An 11,779-nucleotide genomic window follows, 5' to 3' on the forward strand; every position below is an offset into this window, starting at 1 on the left:
CTAGATTGAGGAACCTGACTGAAAGGCAAGACAGTTTTCACAAAAATGCTTCCAAACATGGCACATGAGCCATGCTCATATAGCAGTAATGCTTTCCCAAAGACAGTATTTCAAAGAATCACACAAATTCCATCTTAAAGTGAGTACCTAAAGGAATTTTGTAGTGATATTGAACACTTTTTTGTGGGAAATCTGTTGTTCCTTGTATCTGCAATCACTTGAAAGAGAACCCTGACTGACATCAGCTGATCAGGCCCTTCTCCTCAGAGTACATCTGTGGAAAATCCTGGCAAGCAAAACTGGTGGTCTACCTGCAGAGTGCAACCTTTCTAATAACTAGCAGAAACAGTTGTTTGTACTTTGTGGAGCTCTAATATTCAGCTTGTTTCCAGCTCTTACTGTGGGAGAGGACATTTGTTACTTTCACAGAATTTCCTCCCCATGCCTACATAAGTTACTGAATTTCACAAGAGTGTTTTGAGAAAAACCATCTTAAAATCAGCATGAAGCAGAAGCCCATTTTGAGTCTTTGTAGTAGATGCCCACTTGAGACTCTCCTTTTTTAACACACAAAGGAGAAAAGAATTCCGTCCTGTTGCTATGCCCTGAGCTTCATAATAAAAATTGAACTGTCTGCTTGTAGTAGTCGTGCTAAAGCCTGGGATCTCTGGAGGTGGTGGGTAAGACTAGGTGTGTTCTCTTGGCAGCCACTGGCTTTGCTTGTTGTTGCTAGGTGGTGGTATGTGAGATGTCAGCTTCACTAGCAGATAGCATTATATCTATGTTATATTTAGATGTCTTCTATTTGTAGTCTGTTAATTGTTTTTTATGCATTTTAATACACCAGGTTTCTGTCGCTAACCTAATCTGAGTTTTTGTATGCTGGAGTTACTCTACGGACAACAGGTAGGATAGAGATGGCACAATGCATTGTTTCCTGTATAACCTGAGGCAAGTGTCTGCTGCAAGATTTTACAGGATGCTGCTTCAGCAGCTATAACAGCTTTTTCTTCCCAAAGCAAACACCTGATAAAAATCTGAGATTGATTAGTGCCACAATAAATTGCTATGAATATAACCTAGTATAGGGTGGGGTGTGGTGTTGAAGGATGTCAAGCTGTTCTGCTTTAAAACAGGTGTTGTCCTGGCAGTGGCTAATGTAGGGTGACTGCCAAGGAAGCTTACTGTTACCTTGTTTAGGAGCAGGAGATACAAGAAGTGTGTACACAGTTTGAACAAAGAGAAATCGCTTTGCTGGAACCCTTTTGGATCTGGCTTCTAGTGGGTCTCCCTGCAATCTCTAGGGGAAACTAATAGTAAGGCTTAGTGCATTTTTTTATTTTCTTATAGCGACTATCAAGTACTTCCCAGCCTTCAAAGCTTTATTTTCTTTTTCTTAAAAGCCTCCAAAAAATATTAATAAATGGAAAAGGAAGCAAGCCACAGATGGGGAACTTGACTAAAAGTATTTTTTGGAAGAGATTCAACGTTTTGGCAAGACTGAAAATCTGTCCCACTGGCTTTATCTCTTACTATTTCCCTCTGGCTCTTAAATAGCATGTAGCCCTTTTCTGAAGGATACAACTTCTTTTGCAGAGGGCAGGGAGAAATGGCAACATTTTTGACCACAGAGAACCACTGGAATGGCTAAGGTTTTGAAACACCCAGGGAAACCTAAAGAACATAACTGTTAAATGTAATTTAGTTAAATTAGAGCTGCCTCACAGTAACATATTTTTTGTGGATTATTTCAACTAATGATGATTGCATTACGTTTTCTGTTATTTTTAGAAGTTCTTGTTCTTCCTTCCTGTGCAGTGCCAAGCTTCTGTTCTCTCCATTGAGATCCCTTCTCTTCCCTGAAACAGTTGGTGTGCCATTCAGCAGCAGTGTGGGTAGAGGGGCAACCAAGAATGTCAGAGAGAAACAGGAACCCTCTGCAGTAGGTTTGACTGATGTACTACAGGGTTTATTCTATTTGCTTTAAGAAGTTTATACCCCACTTGATGTTTATCACCCTTTATTTTTGTAGGTGTCCACTGAACACTGCAAAGAAACTTTTTTTTCCAACTAGTGTTGCCTTAGCTTTTAAGATTTGCTTAAAACATATAACAGCTCTGATCCACCTCAGCTTTGACGAAGATACTGGATTTTGCATGAGCAAAAAGCTTTGCATTGTGAATTCAGATGAGGCTGAGTCTAGGATGAAATGTTTACCCTCTTCAGAAAGAAGGATACTGGGAATTAGTGTTGAAAAGTTTGAAGTTTTGTAATTGTAGGAATGAAAGCCAAGACAAAGATCACTTAGCAATATCTTATTAGTTGCTTAAAATTTGACTAGACCAACTGATATGCCAGTTTGTTACAGGTTGTTCTGAAGATCCTGTGTGTATTATCTTTACTTGCAGTGTGATAAATTGAATTTCATTCTAACAAATGTTGTCTCCTCCACTAGATGGCTCTGTAGGTAAGTGAATGAAATATATCAAACCAGAACCCTTTGGAAGGGAAAAATGCAAATGTGACTTCTGGTATAAAATCCATTAGGATAATGCTATTACAAACTCCAGCATGAAAATACACAGCTTATTTTCCTTCCTCTTCAGCATTCCCAGTGTTGGTTTCATAGGCAACCAGGTTATTCCATCTTGGTGCTGTGTGTGTCCCACGCTTGGCTAATTGGGCATGTGCCCAGGTAGGCATTACAGGTTCCTCTAGTTCAGCAATGTACATTATCTATTTCTCTGAGACAGAGGACGCTATGGACAGATAAGGCATCTATCCTTATTTGACACTTTTTTTTTTGTCTCAGATAGCATTTCTTTTCGCTCTTTGTCATTGCTTTGTGCATGTGCTTATAAACCTCTTCCCATTCAGTGGGTTCAGAGCTTACTGTAGTTCCCTGTTTTCAACAGAAACACACTGATACTGACCTGAAGCTTTGACATGAATTTGTGTGTTTGATATAATCAGTGTAGATGCCTTTGAACTAATGTGGGACAGAGAAGCTACGCTGCAGCCATGTGAAATGATGTATGGAGAAGTGCAGGTAAAAATTCACCTAGTCTTCCTGAGTGAAAAAAAATAGGTTGTGCTCTGGTACAAAACCACAGAGGAGACACTAATAATAGCAGAGAAGAGTTAAATGGCTGGAGAAGGTATCACTTGAAAAAATTGCTTTGTGCAGAACTGTGGGACTTTTCCTCACCGAGCAGGTGCTTTCATCCCTTACATGCGCAGTTCTGCTCACCAGGGGGTCTAACTTCCATCCTAAAGCTATACTTTTCTTCAGTTCATTTTCTAAGGGTACTCTGTGAAATATCAGTCTGAGAGGTATTGTGTTATGAAGGAGAGGCTGGGAATGGATGCGGTGTAGATGAGGTAAGTGGCGAGCTATGGTATCTCTTCTCAGAGACTAACTACAGGCCACATTGCAAAAGCCCCACTCTCTGGGGTATTAAAACTTGGTTTGTACCAACTCTCAAAATTGTGGGTGATTCAGCAGTCTCTTAATCTCTTCTGTCAGTGAAAGTCAGAAGTTAAGGGATATGGCCCCTCAATCTGCAATGTCTTCCAGAAAATCCCTTCTAGAAGGGCGGAATGGAGTGGAAGATGTGAATTTCTGTTGCTGGTAGTCAGGGTCACTGTATGGTCTCTATCTCATAGCTACTTAAAGCTTCACAGTGAGGTTTCATTTAAACTAGAGAAGTCCTATCTCCTTTTGCCATTGTGATGTGAACAAGGATGGAAGGTTCACATCCCAGTGGAGTCATGATCCTGTGATGTAGCAAAAGGTGGACTTCTGAGGTCTACAAACAAGTGTCAGTGATTTGGTTGCTCATTTCCCAGCCATGAGTTAAAATGGAGGAAGAGCTCTCCCAGAGTTCTTTGATGTTTCCATGCTCACAAAGGCAAAAATTAAAATCTGGACTTGCACCTTTTTGCAGCTAAGCTGATTTCAGACAGTAAGGGTTGGTCCTTCTCCTTTCAGATTAGATAATGATAACTTCATGGGACTGCTGTGCTTTCAATGTTTCTATGGGAGGTAATATAGATAAACCACATTTAAAGCATGATCTAGAATTGCCTTGAAACAAATGCTGGTATGGGCAGTGTGGTTTTTATTACTTTGCAAGTAAAAGTATATTTTTCCCCATTTCCTAATTTGCTCAGGGACAGATTTTGCCTGAGGATAGAAGAGCTACCATATGATTACAGTGTACTAGTGCCTGAAGCTGCCAAAACTGCGCTTGTCCGCAAGTATCTAGCCAGATCAAGTTGCATTTTAACTGCTTTAGGTGTCCTGGTGTTGCCTGGTCTTGTAATAATAGTTCTTCATAGTGTCAAGAGTACTTTGGAGGTAATGAATAGGGAAGTTCAGTCCTCTTCTATTAATTCTAGCTGTTCCTCGAAGACTAGGGCATGGGATTATTTAATGCAGTGTAGAGACTGACATTAGCGTATGATAATAGCCAGCAGGTTTGGGATGTTTTTACTTCACCCAATTTAGACATTTAATGAGAAAAGTATTTCGGTTTTGTGTGTGAGTTGGTTGTTCCTAGTAGACAGGCTATTATTCCTGGCGCAGGGCCAGACATTGCGTAAGCAAGCATTGTGCAGTCCTCTGCTGCTGAGCAGAGACTGTCGAATAGGAGTCTATGAAAGTGGAGGTTTTCCAGCATCATTAATTCAGGGGAGAATGTTGAAGCCCTGGCAAAGAAAGAGATTGTTTTCAGAAGATGTGTAGTTATGCTGAGAGAAATGAAAAGAATGGCAGAAAAACACTATTATTGTTTGCAGCAAGCATTTAATTTGTCCTTCATTTTCTCTTGATTGGAGGCATAAACATTTGTTGTCTGATTGGGGGTTTGCCCTATTTCCAGCTCTGTGGAGAGGTGCTAGTACATCCACTCCAGAGCAAACCACTGCTTGTTGTGAGGCAAAACTTCTCACAATTTTTTCCATAGTGCCTAAAGTGTTAGCTGGGAGAAGAACAGAGCACTTAGAGGGAATATCAACAGCACTGGGCTGGTGATGCAAGTGGAAGGTAATGGGAATGCCTGGATCTGCAGGGAGATGGTGTGCTACGTGGAACTGGCCATTTGGCTTATTCATGGCTCCATGCTGTAAAGTGCCTGACTGCACACGGGCTTTCATGTTTGGTTTTTGTTGTTGTTTGTTTGCTTGTTTGTTGTTGTTGTTGTTGTTGTTTTAAAAAAAAAAAAAAAAAGATTGTCACCTTGCGTTTCACAAGGGGAGATGGAGACCAAGCTACCAAGAGGTTCAGACCAGGATTTGAAGACAGATTTAGGCCCGTAACTCCTGCTGAAAGACCCATGTGGTGGCATTTTAGGTTGCTTATTGATATCTTTTACAGTCCTCTAAAATCTGAAACATACTGCAGGGGGAATAATTCTTTTTTTTTTCTCCTGACACATCATCCAGCTGAGACAGAAGTGAAGTGTGGAAGTTTTTACTCTTCTATAACAAAAAAGGTGTTGCTGTTCTTTTGCTTCATGACTGAACAAGCTTTCTTCATGTCTGTAGAACAGCTCCACAGCACTTTTTTTTTTTTTCAAATCTCAGTCATCGAAGATCACCATATAAAACTGCACATCAGAGACACCTCCAGAGCCAGAAAGGAGGGCATCATTTTGGCTGCAGCCTTATTCACCTCTTGCTTTTGAGGAGAGTTTGGATGCAGCAGTGGGGAGTGCTGTGTCCTGGGAAAAGCAGGATTGAATGCGCAAAGAGGAACTGTTGTTTTCACCTTTTCTCTGGGTATTTGTTAGGATATGCTGTCTATGTGTTGCCTTTTTGCTACAACCTTCTTGTCTAGCTACTGAGCCAAATTTGACACGGAATAAGTGGATGAAGCTCTAGGGAACTCATTAGAGGTTTTTCATGTCAGCATTTGCCTCCGAATACATGAAGTTTAATGCTAACCTTAGGCTGAGATTCGTATCATGGGATGTGCTGAAACCTCTGGCTAGAGGCTGCGTGTGGGGAGGGCTCTGGTAGCAGCCCTCGCTTCACCTCAGAGCCTTGTTTTCAGAGGGTGCTTCTACCACCGCTTCTTCAAACGTGATCCTACCGTCATGCTGAAACTAATGCTGTGGGACACCCGTGCTAAGAGTTACACAGGGAGGATAACACTAGCAAGCAGCCCTCATTTCACTTTGGCACTCTGATCCCCACTCCCGCTTTACAGCTTGGCTGTCCCTGGAAACAGCCACCCTAACCAACACCACCCCATTCCTTCCTGCATTGTGGCATTTTGCTGTTTCTTATTGCGATTTCCCAGAGGGGCTGAGGGGCTTGGCTGAGCCATGAGGGGAAGCTGCTGTGGAACCTTCTGGAACCGGCAGCGCGTGGGCAGGGCAGCCCGGCTTCTCCTCACAGTGGCCCCTGCACCTCGGCACAGACGCCCAGTGCAGGGCAAGATGGAAATAGGTCAAAAATATGTTACAGGGGTGACCCCTGGCGGCATCCTGCTGTTCCCTGAGGAAGAGCCGTGCCGGCGAGTGAATGCCCGGCTCGAGAGCCCAGGAAGGCAAAGCGCCTTGCCCGTCTTCTCTCCTGTGGGGCGGCTGAGGTGTGTGCCTAGGAGTGTGCTTATCTGGCCTGGCTTCATTTCTGCCTAGGGAATGGCAGGTAGGCTTACTTTCTTACTGTATTGGAGAGGGTTCTTCTGTGTGTTACCACAAGGGAGTCTGTGTTATGATCTTCTGAAGCAGCCCACGCTTGAGGAGTCAGTGAGCGCTGCCGATTTGGAGGCACCTCAGCCAGCTAATACTGCCACAAGCATTAGCAATGCAAAAGCTCACAGGAGATGTTGCCGCCTCTCCTGCTCCTGACCTTTCAGCTCAGGAGGTGACAAAAGGGCTAATCTCTCCTTTTGTCTCCCTCTGTTAGCGGTGAGAAGGCGGGGGCTGCCCCTGAGGGCCCTGGGCTGAGGGGTGGGCCTCCAGGGCTGAGACACAGCGGAGGGCATCTGAATATCGGAGACCTTGGGCCTCTCAGCGTCTGGTTCCACAGCCACGTTGTGCCTTTGGTGTCCTCCATTTCACTGTCTTTCAACTGCAGTTTTTGAAAAAAAGCCACAAAAAACTGTTGGTAAAATGAGCAGTTTTGTTCCGACAACTTTATTGTATTGGGATACAGAGGGAGCATTTCCTTAGACTGCAATGTTTTTGGTGTCAGTGGTGGAGCCCTGTGAGGGTGCTGAAGTATTGGTGTACCTATCCAGAGGCAGACATGCTGCCTCAAGCATAATGTCCACCTAAGCTTGAAATTCCCAGGGAGGGGATTTTTTTTTTTTTTTTCTGGTGGACTTGCAGGCCACTCTAGCTGTGTCTGCTAGTTCCAGTTAGTGCCCTTGAGCTGAGCACCAGCCAGCTGGTCCTGGGGTTACCTTTGTGAGGTTAACCTCTTCAGTTCTTGGTCGGGATCTCCAGAATAAAAGAGGTTATTCTGTTGCAATGGAGTTCAGATAAAGATACACATCTTTAGATGAACTTTGCTTCACAAACCAAACAGCTTAAGGGGAGTAAGGACAAAGCTCTGCTCAGAGGTCTGACGTGGAGACCTAAGGGCAGCTGCTGGTCTGGGGAAATGCCGTTTTCCAGTTTTCTGTGACCATCTTTGTGGCCATGTAGCTGTTAGATAGCTTTCCAAATGCTACCCATCATTGTATCCAACTTAAGGCATATTGCCTCAAAAGTGGATGGGGAGGAATAATCCTCATGAAGAAGTGCAGAAACAGTCCGATCAGTAAGCAGTAAAGAATCTATTCCCCACCCCTGTGACACGCCTGCGTGCAAGCTGAATAAGCCTGATGCTGTAGCAAGATATGTCAATGTTTTTGTGGTTCACTTGCTTTTGAGGCCAGTTGGGATGCAGCGGGGGGAGTGCCAGGCTTTGGGAAAAGGAGTAAATGCATGTGGAAGAAACGCTGACTATCCTCTTCACTCTTCTCCTGGGGAGGGTATTGTGCGGTTATCGTATTTTGTGGCTGGTTTCAAATCAGCATCACTGAACTGGAATGCTGTCGTGTTGGAGGGGAAGAAAAGAGACTCATAATCAAGAACTTGATGTCTCAAAGTAGATCAAGATATAGCATGGCTCCAGCCAGCTTCCTGGAGCGCTGGCCTCAGCTAAGATTGTTCTGGTCTATTTTGTGTTGTGAACTACCTCTTGGCAGCTTTAAACCAGCTATTGCATCTATTTCAAGAGCACGTCTGATGCCAGTAAACTGCAAAACAGATTCTCTTGTCTGTTGATAACCGTTTCCAACTGCTCCGAGCCTGGGTAGCTGGGCTTTCTGCCAGCTGCCCTTGAAGGCCCTGATACCTGCTGCACTGTCAAGATACTGTAGTGATAAGAGGTTGTTCTGAGACACAACATTTCCTCTTCCATGATACGAACTGCATGCAGTCTGGTGGTGGACAGAATTACCTCTAAAGGCAAATATTGAATGCTCTTTTGCTCGCTTTTGTAAGAGGAAACAATTTAAATTTTGGCAACATTGTCAGCAACTGTTCACTAAGGAGCCTGTCAGTCTTCCCCAAACAGTGCAAATTCCTTTATTGTCCAAGCACTCCTCTGAACAATGAATTACAGGTTGAAAAAAGAGCTTTGGTGATGAGGGCGGGAAGGGCATTGACAGGTTCTGAAGTGTGTGAGATGCATCCTTACCTCAACAAAACAATTAGCAGTTATTTGGATGGAGCCACGGGAAGGCAGGAGGCTTGTGGTGGCCTCTCTGCTAAGCATCCTGCTACCTGGAGCATGCTGAGGTAATTACCCTGTGTTTTGTGGTCAGAGCTGGTGTAAAATAAAGGACACAGGAGTGAGGAAGCTGTTGGCCAGCTAGGGAAGGAAGGAGCAAGTGCATTTCTGTTTGAGTCACTGAAAGGCTTTGACCTGTCCCTTTTTCCCTCTGCTGCCTGGCACCGATGGCCTCCTACCGGTGATGCTGACAGTGCTCACCAGCATTTTTGGCCGGGACACTGCAGGTGGGCATCTCCCTCGGCCCTGGGAGCTGGCAGGAGGGCGCTGCGCTAGGAAGGAAGCTGCTGGCTGTCGGCACGATCAGTGGAAGTGGGAGTTTGCTGCCTCGTGCAGTGCTGCTGTGTGACTGTAGATCTGAAAAGGGACTGAACAAGCCCAGGAGGAGGAGAGATTTCTAGGGGTATTTTTTAAAGCCTGGAAAAGATAAGATGGTGGGAGGTGTGGCATGGCTTTGCACCTGGTGACCTCTCCTTCTGGAAGGCTTCTTTTGAAGGGTGCACTTACATGTTTCATTCTGAGATCTTCTGTGAGACATTATCTTGTGGGATGTTGGGGTGAGGAAAGGGCTGCGATACTGCTCTGCTCTGCTGCAGCCTCCTCCCTGCTGCATAACACACATCTCCCCTCGGGCTGGCCATTTGTATCTTACGTGCAGAGGGAGGGAGGCTGGGAAACTGCCAGGGATGGAACTTGGTCTGGTGTGTGAGTCTGGATAGCGAGGTGTGTGCTGCTTGGAGGAGCTGGGGTTACAGCCCTGCAACAGCAAGTACAGTGCTCAGGAGAGTATTCGGGACGACAGGGATCCATCTCCTGCTGTACTACCTTGCAGGAGACAGAGGCTCACTGCAAGGCGTCCTCTGATTTAGCAGGAGAACAGAGCTGGTCCCTCTGGGTATCAGTGAGGAGACCTGTACCAGCAGCTCATCCTTTTAATCCTCTTTGAGAGCCCTGAGCTTCCACCTTCCGTACAAGGAAAGGCTCATTTGGGTTGTGTTATCCTCTCTAGTTTGTGAACTCAGCTTTTATGAAAACAGCTTCCTTTGGATTTGGAGCTGCCCGTCCTGCTCCCTGAGCATGCATCTCCTCTGTAGGGCTGTGCAGGGGCATTTCCCTGCTCCGGGGCTGCATGCACACTGCTGTGCTCCACCTGCCAGTACAGCCAGGAACTGTCAGGGATCAGCTGGATGTCCTGCAATAGTTTGTCCGCAGCTAAGCTGCAGCCCGTTAGAGTGGATCCAAGGCACTGGTGGCTTCCTAGGCCAGGACCTCATAATGTGCATTGGCACGTATTCATTCACAACCAGCTCTCCATGGGGAGCTTTCTATGGCAAAGCAGCCAAGTGCATATGGAGGAATAAACACAGGTCCCACAGCTGCTCAGCTGAACCAGTCTGTTTCAAGCCATGCTTTCTCTCTTGCTCCTGGAGCTGCCAACTGGCAGCCAGGCATCACCAGTGACTAGCAGAGAATTCCCTTGCAAAGGGCTGAACGTCTCCTCTCCATCCTGCTGATTAGCGCAGCACGCACCGGGCTGGAAATGGTCTGCACGAATCCTCCCTGGGGCTGAGCCAGGGTCTCTGCAGGGAAGAGCTGAGTCAGTGGTGACTGCGTGCTGTGGGTCTTGCCTCCTTTCTGGGGCGTACTGCCATGATGGAAGGGCTGCGAAGGTGCCTCCATACAGAGCCTTACAGGCAGCGCTCAGACTGAATGCTCAGCACCTTGCTACATCTTTCTAGATATGCCACTGTGACTCACCAGGTGGCACCGAGCCTTCATTTAAATGCCTCATGCCTGAGATTTCTTCTTGGCACAGCCTGCTGCTCTGCTTAGACTGTAAGAGTTTAAGCAGATTCTGCTGACATTCAAAATGCTTTTCATTTTTGCTGAAAGGTACTTTAGAAGGAAAAGAAGGAAAAGGAAAAAAAATAAATACCATCTCTTCCACAATAGGGGAGGAAACAGATACTGCATGGAGTGGGGAAATGTGAGTTGTGGGAAGAAAGGCAGGTGGTGACCTCTGAAAGCAGCACAGCCTTTCCCCAGTAATTGGAATGGCCACTGAGAAACTCTATTTTGCCTTCTGCAAAGCAATCTCATGCTTCCCAAATACAGCTCGTGCCACAGAAATTACTCTACTTATCCAGATTCACTAGGAGGGCTAAAAAGTGGTTTGGGGTGTGAGAACTGTGCAGGGGAACATGCTCCCTTCCTGCCACCAGTTGTGCTGGGGCCTAGCTACATTAGCGCTCCCTGTTCCCCATCCTCCTGGCCAAGCACCATGTTCTGGCAAGGGGCCTTTTCTCTCCCACCTTCACTGGGATGGGGCAGCTAACACCTGGCCCCAGCTATATTTGCTTTACCTCTTGTATCTTCTGCTCTTTTGGGTTGGGAGGACAGAGCCTTTACAACGCTTCTGTCTGCATGTTAACAACACGAAGGTTATGAGGTCCTGCTCCAGTGGCAAAGCATCCAATGACCCAAGTGTGAAGAGGACCAGGTCCAGCATTCGCAGTGTCAGGTTATAATACTTACAGGTGTCTCTAAAGCCAGCCTTCTTCCTCAAGGGACATGGTCTACTTGAGGTTTTTGGCAGTTGATCAGAGATACTGATACCACCCGGTGCCCCCACTCTTGGTCCAAAGGGGATAAATCACTTGATAAGTAAGTATCACCAATTTGCTTTTGCAACATCTTGAGAGATCAGCAAGGAGTATGAAAGAATCTATTTCATGTGGATTTGTGTGGCTTAGTATATGAGAGTTACTTATGTGTTGAGACTCCCAGAGAGAGTCAGCAGAGAAAGACAAGGTTACCATTTGTAATTTAGGAGGGCCAGGATTTGTATGTTGGTACTCTTTTTAATCCATGTGATTTCTTTAACTCTTAACTCTTTCAAAATCATATCCGCTCCCTGAATTCCTGTGGGGACAGATAATCGAGAGAACTTGACTTACCAGATAAAGTTTTTTTTGCAACATGGAAGGCC

At 45.5% G+C, this 11,779-nt stretch overlaps 1 protein-coding gene across 1 annotated transcript in view; it reads left to right on the plus strand.

Annotated features, from left to right (window-relative positions):
• Positions 1 to 6,393: 6,393 nt before the first annotated feature.
• GGT1 (gamma-glutamyltransferase 1) overlaps positions 6,394 to 11,779 on the plus strand; it is a 66,027-nt gene continuing 60,641 nt past the window's right edge. Inside the window, exon 1 of the mRNA XM_040577670.1 lies at positions 6,394 to 6,654. The gene's annotated coding sequence lies outside the window, so the exon portion shown is untranslated. The remainder of the gene's footprint in view (positions 6,655 to 11,779) is intronic.

Source organism: Cygnus olor, chromosome 17, assembly GCF_009769625.2.
Source record: "Cygnus olor isolate bCygOlo1 chromosome 17, bCygOlo1.pri.v2, whole genome shotgun sequence".
NCBI classification, from domain to species: domain Eukaryota; kingdom Metazoa; phylum Chordata; class Aves; order Anseriformes; family Anatidae; genus Cygnus; species Cygnus olor.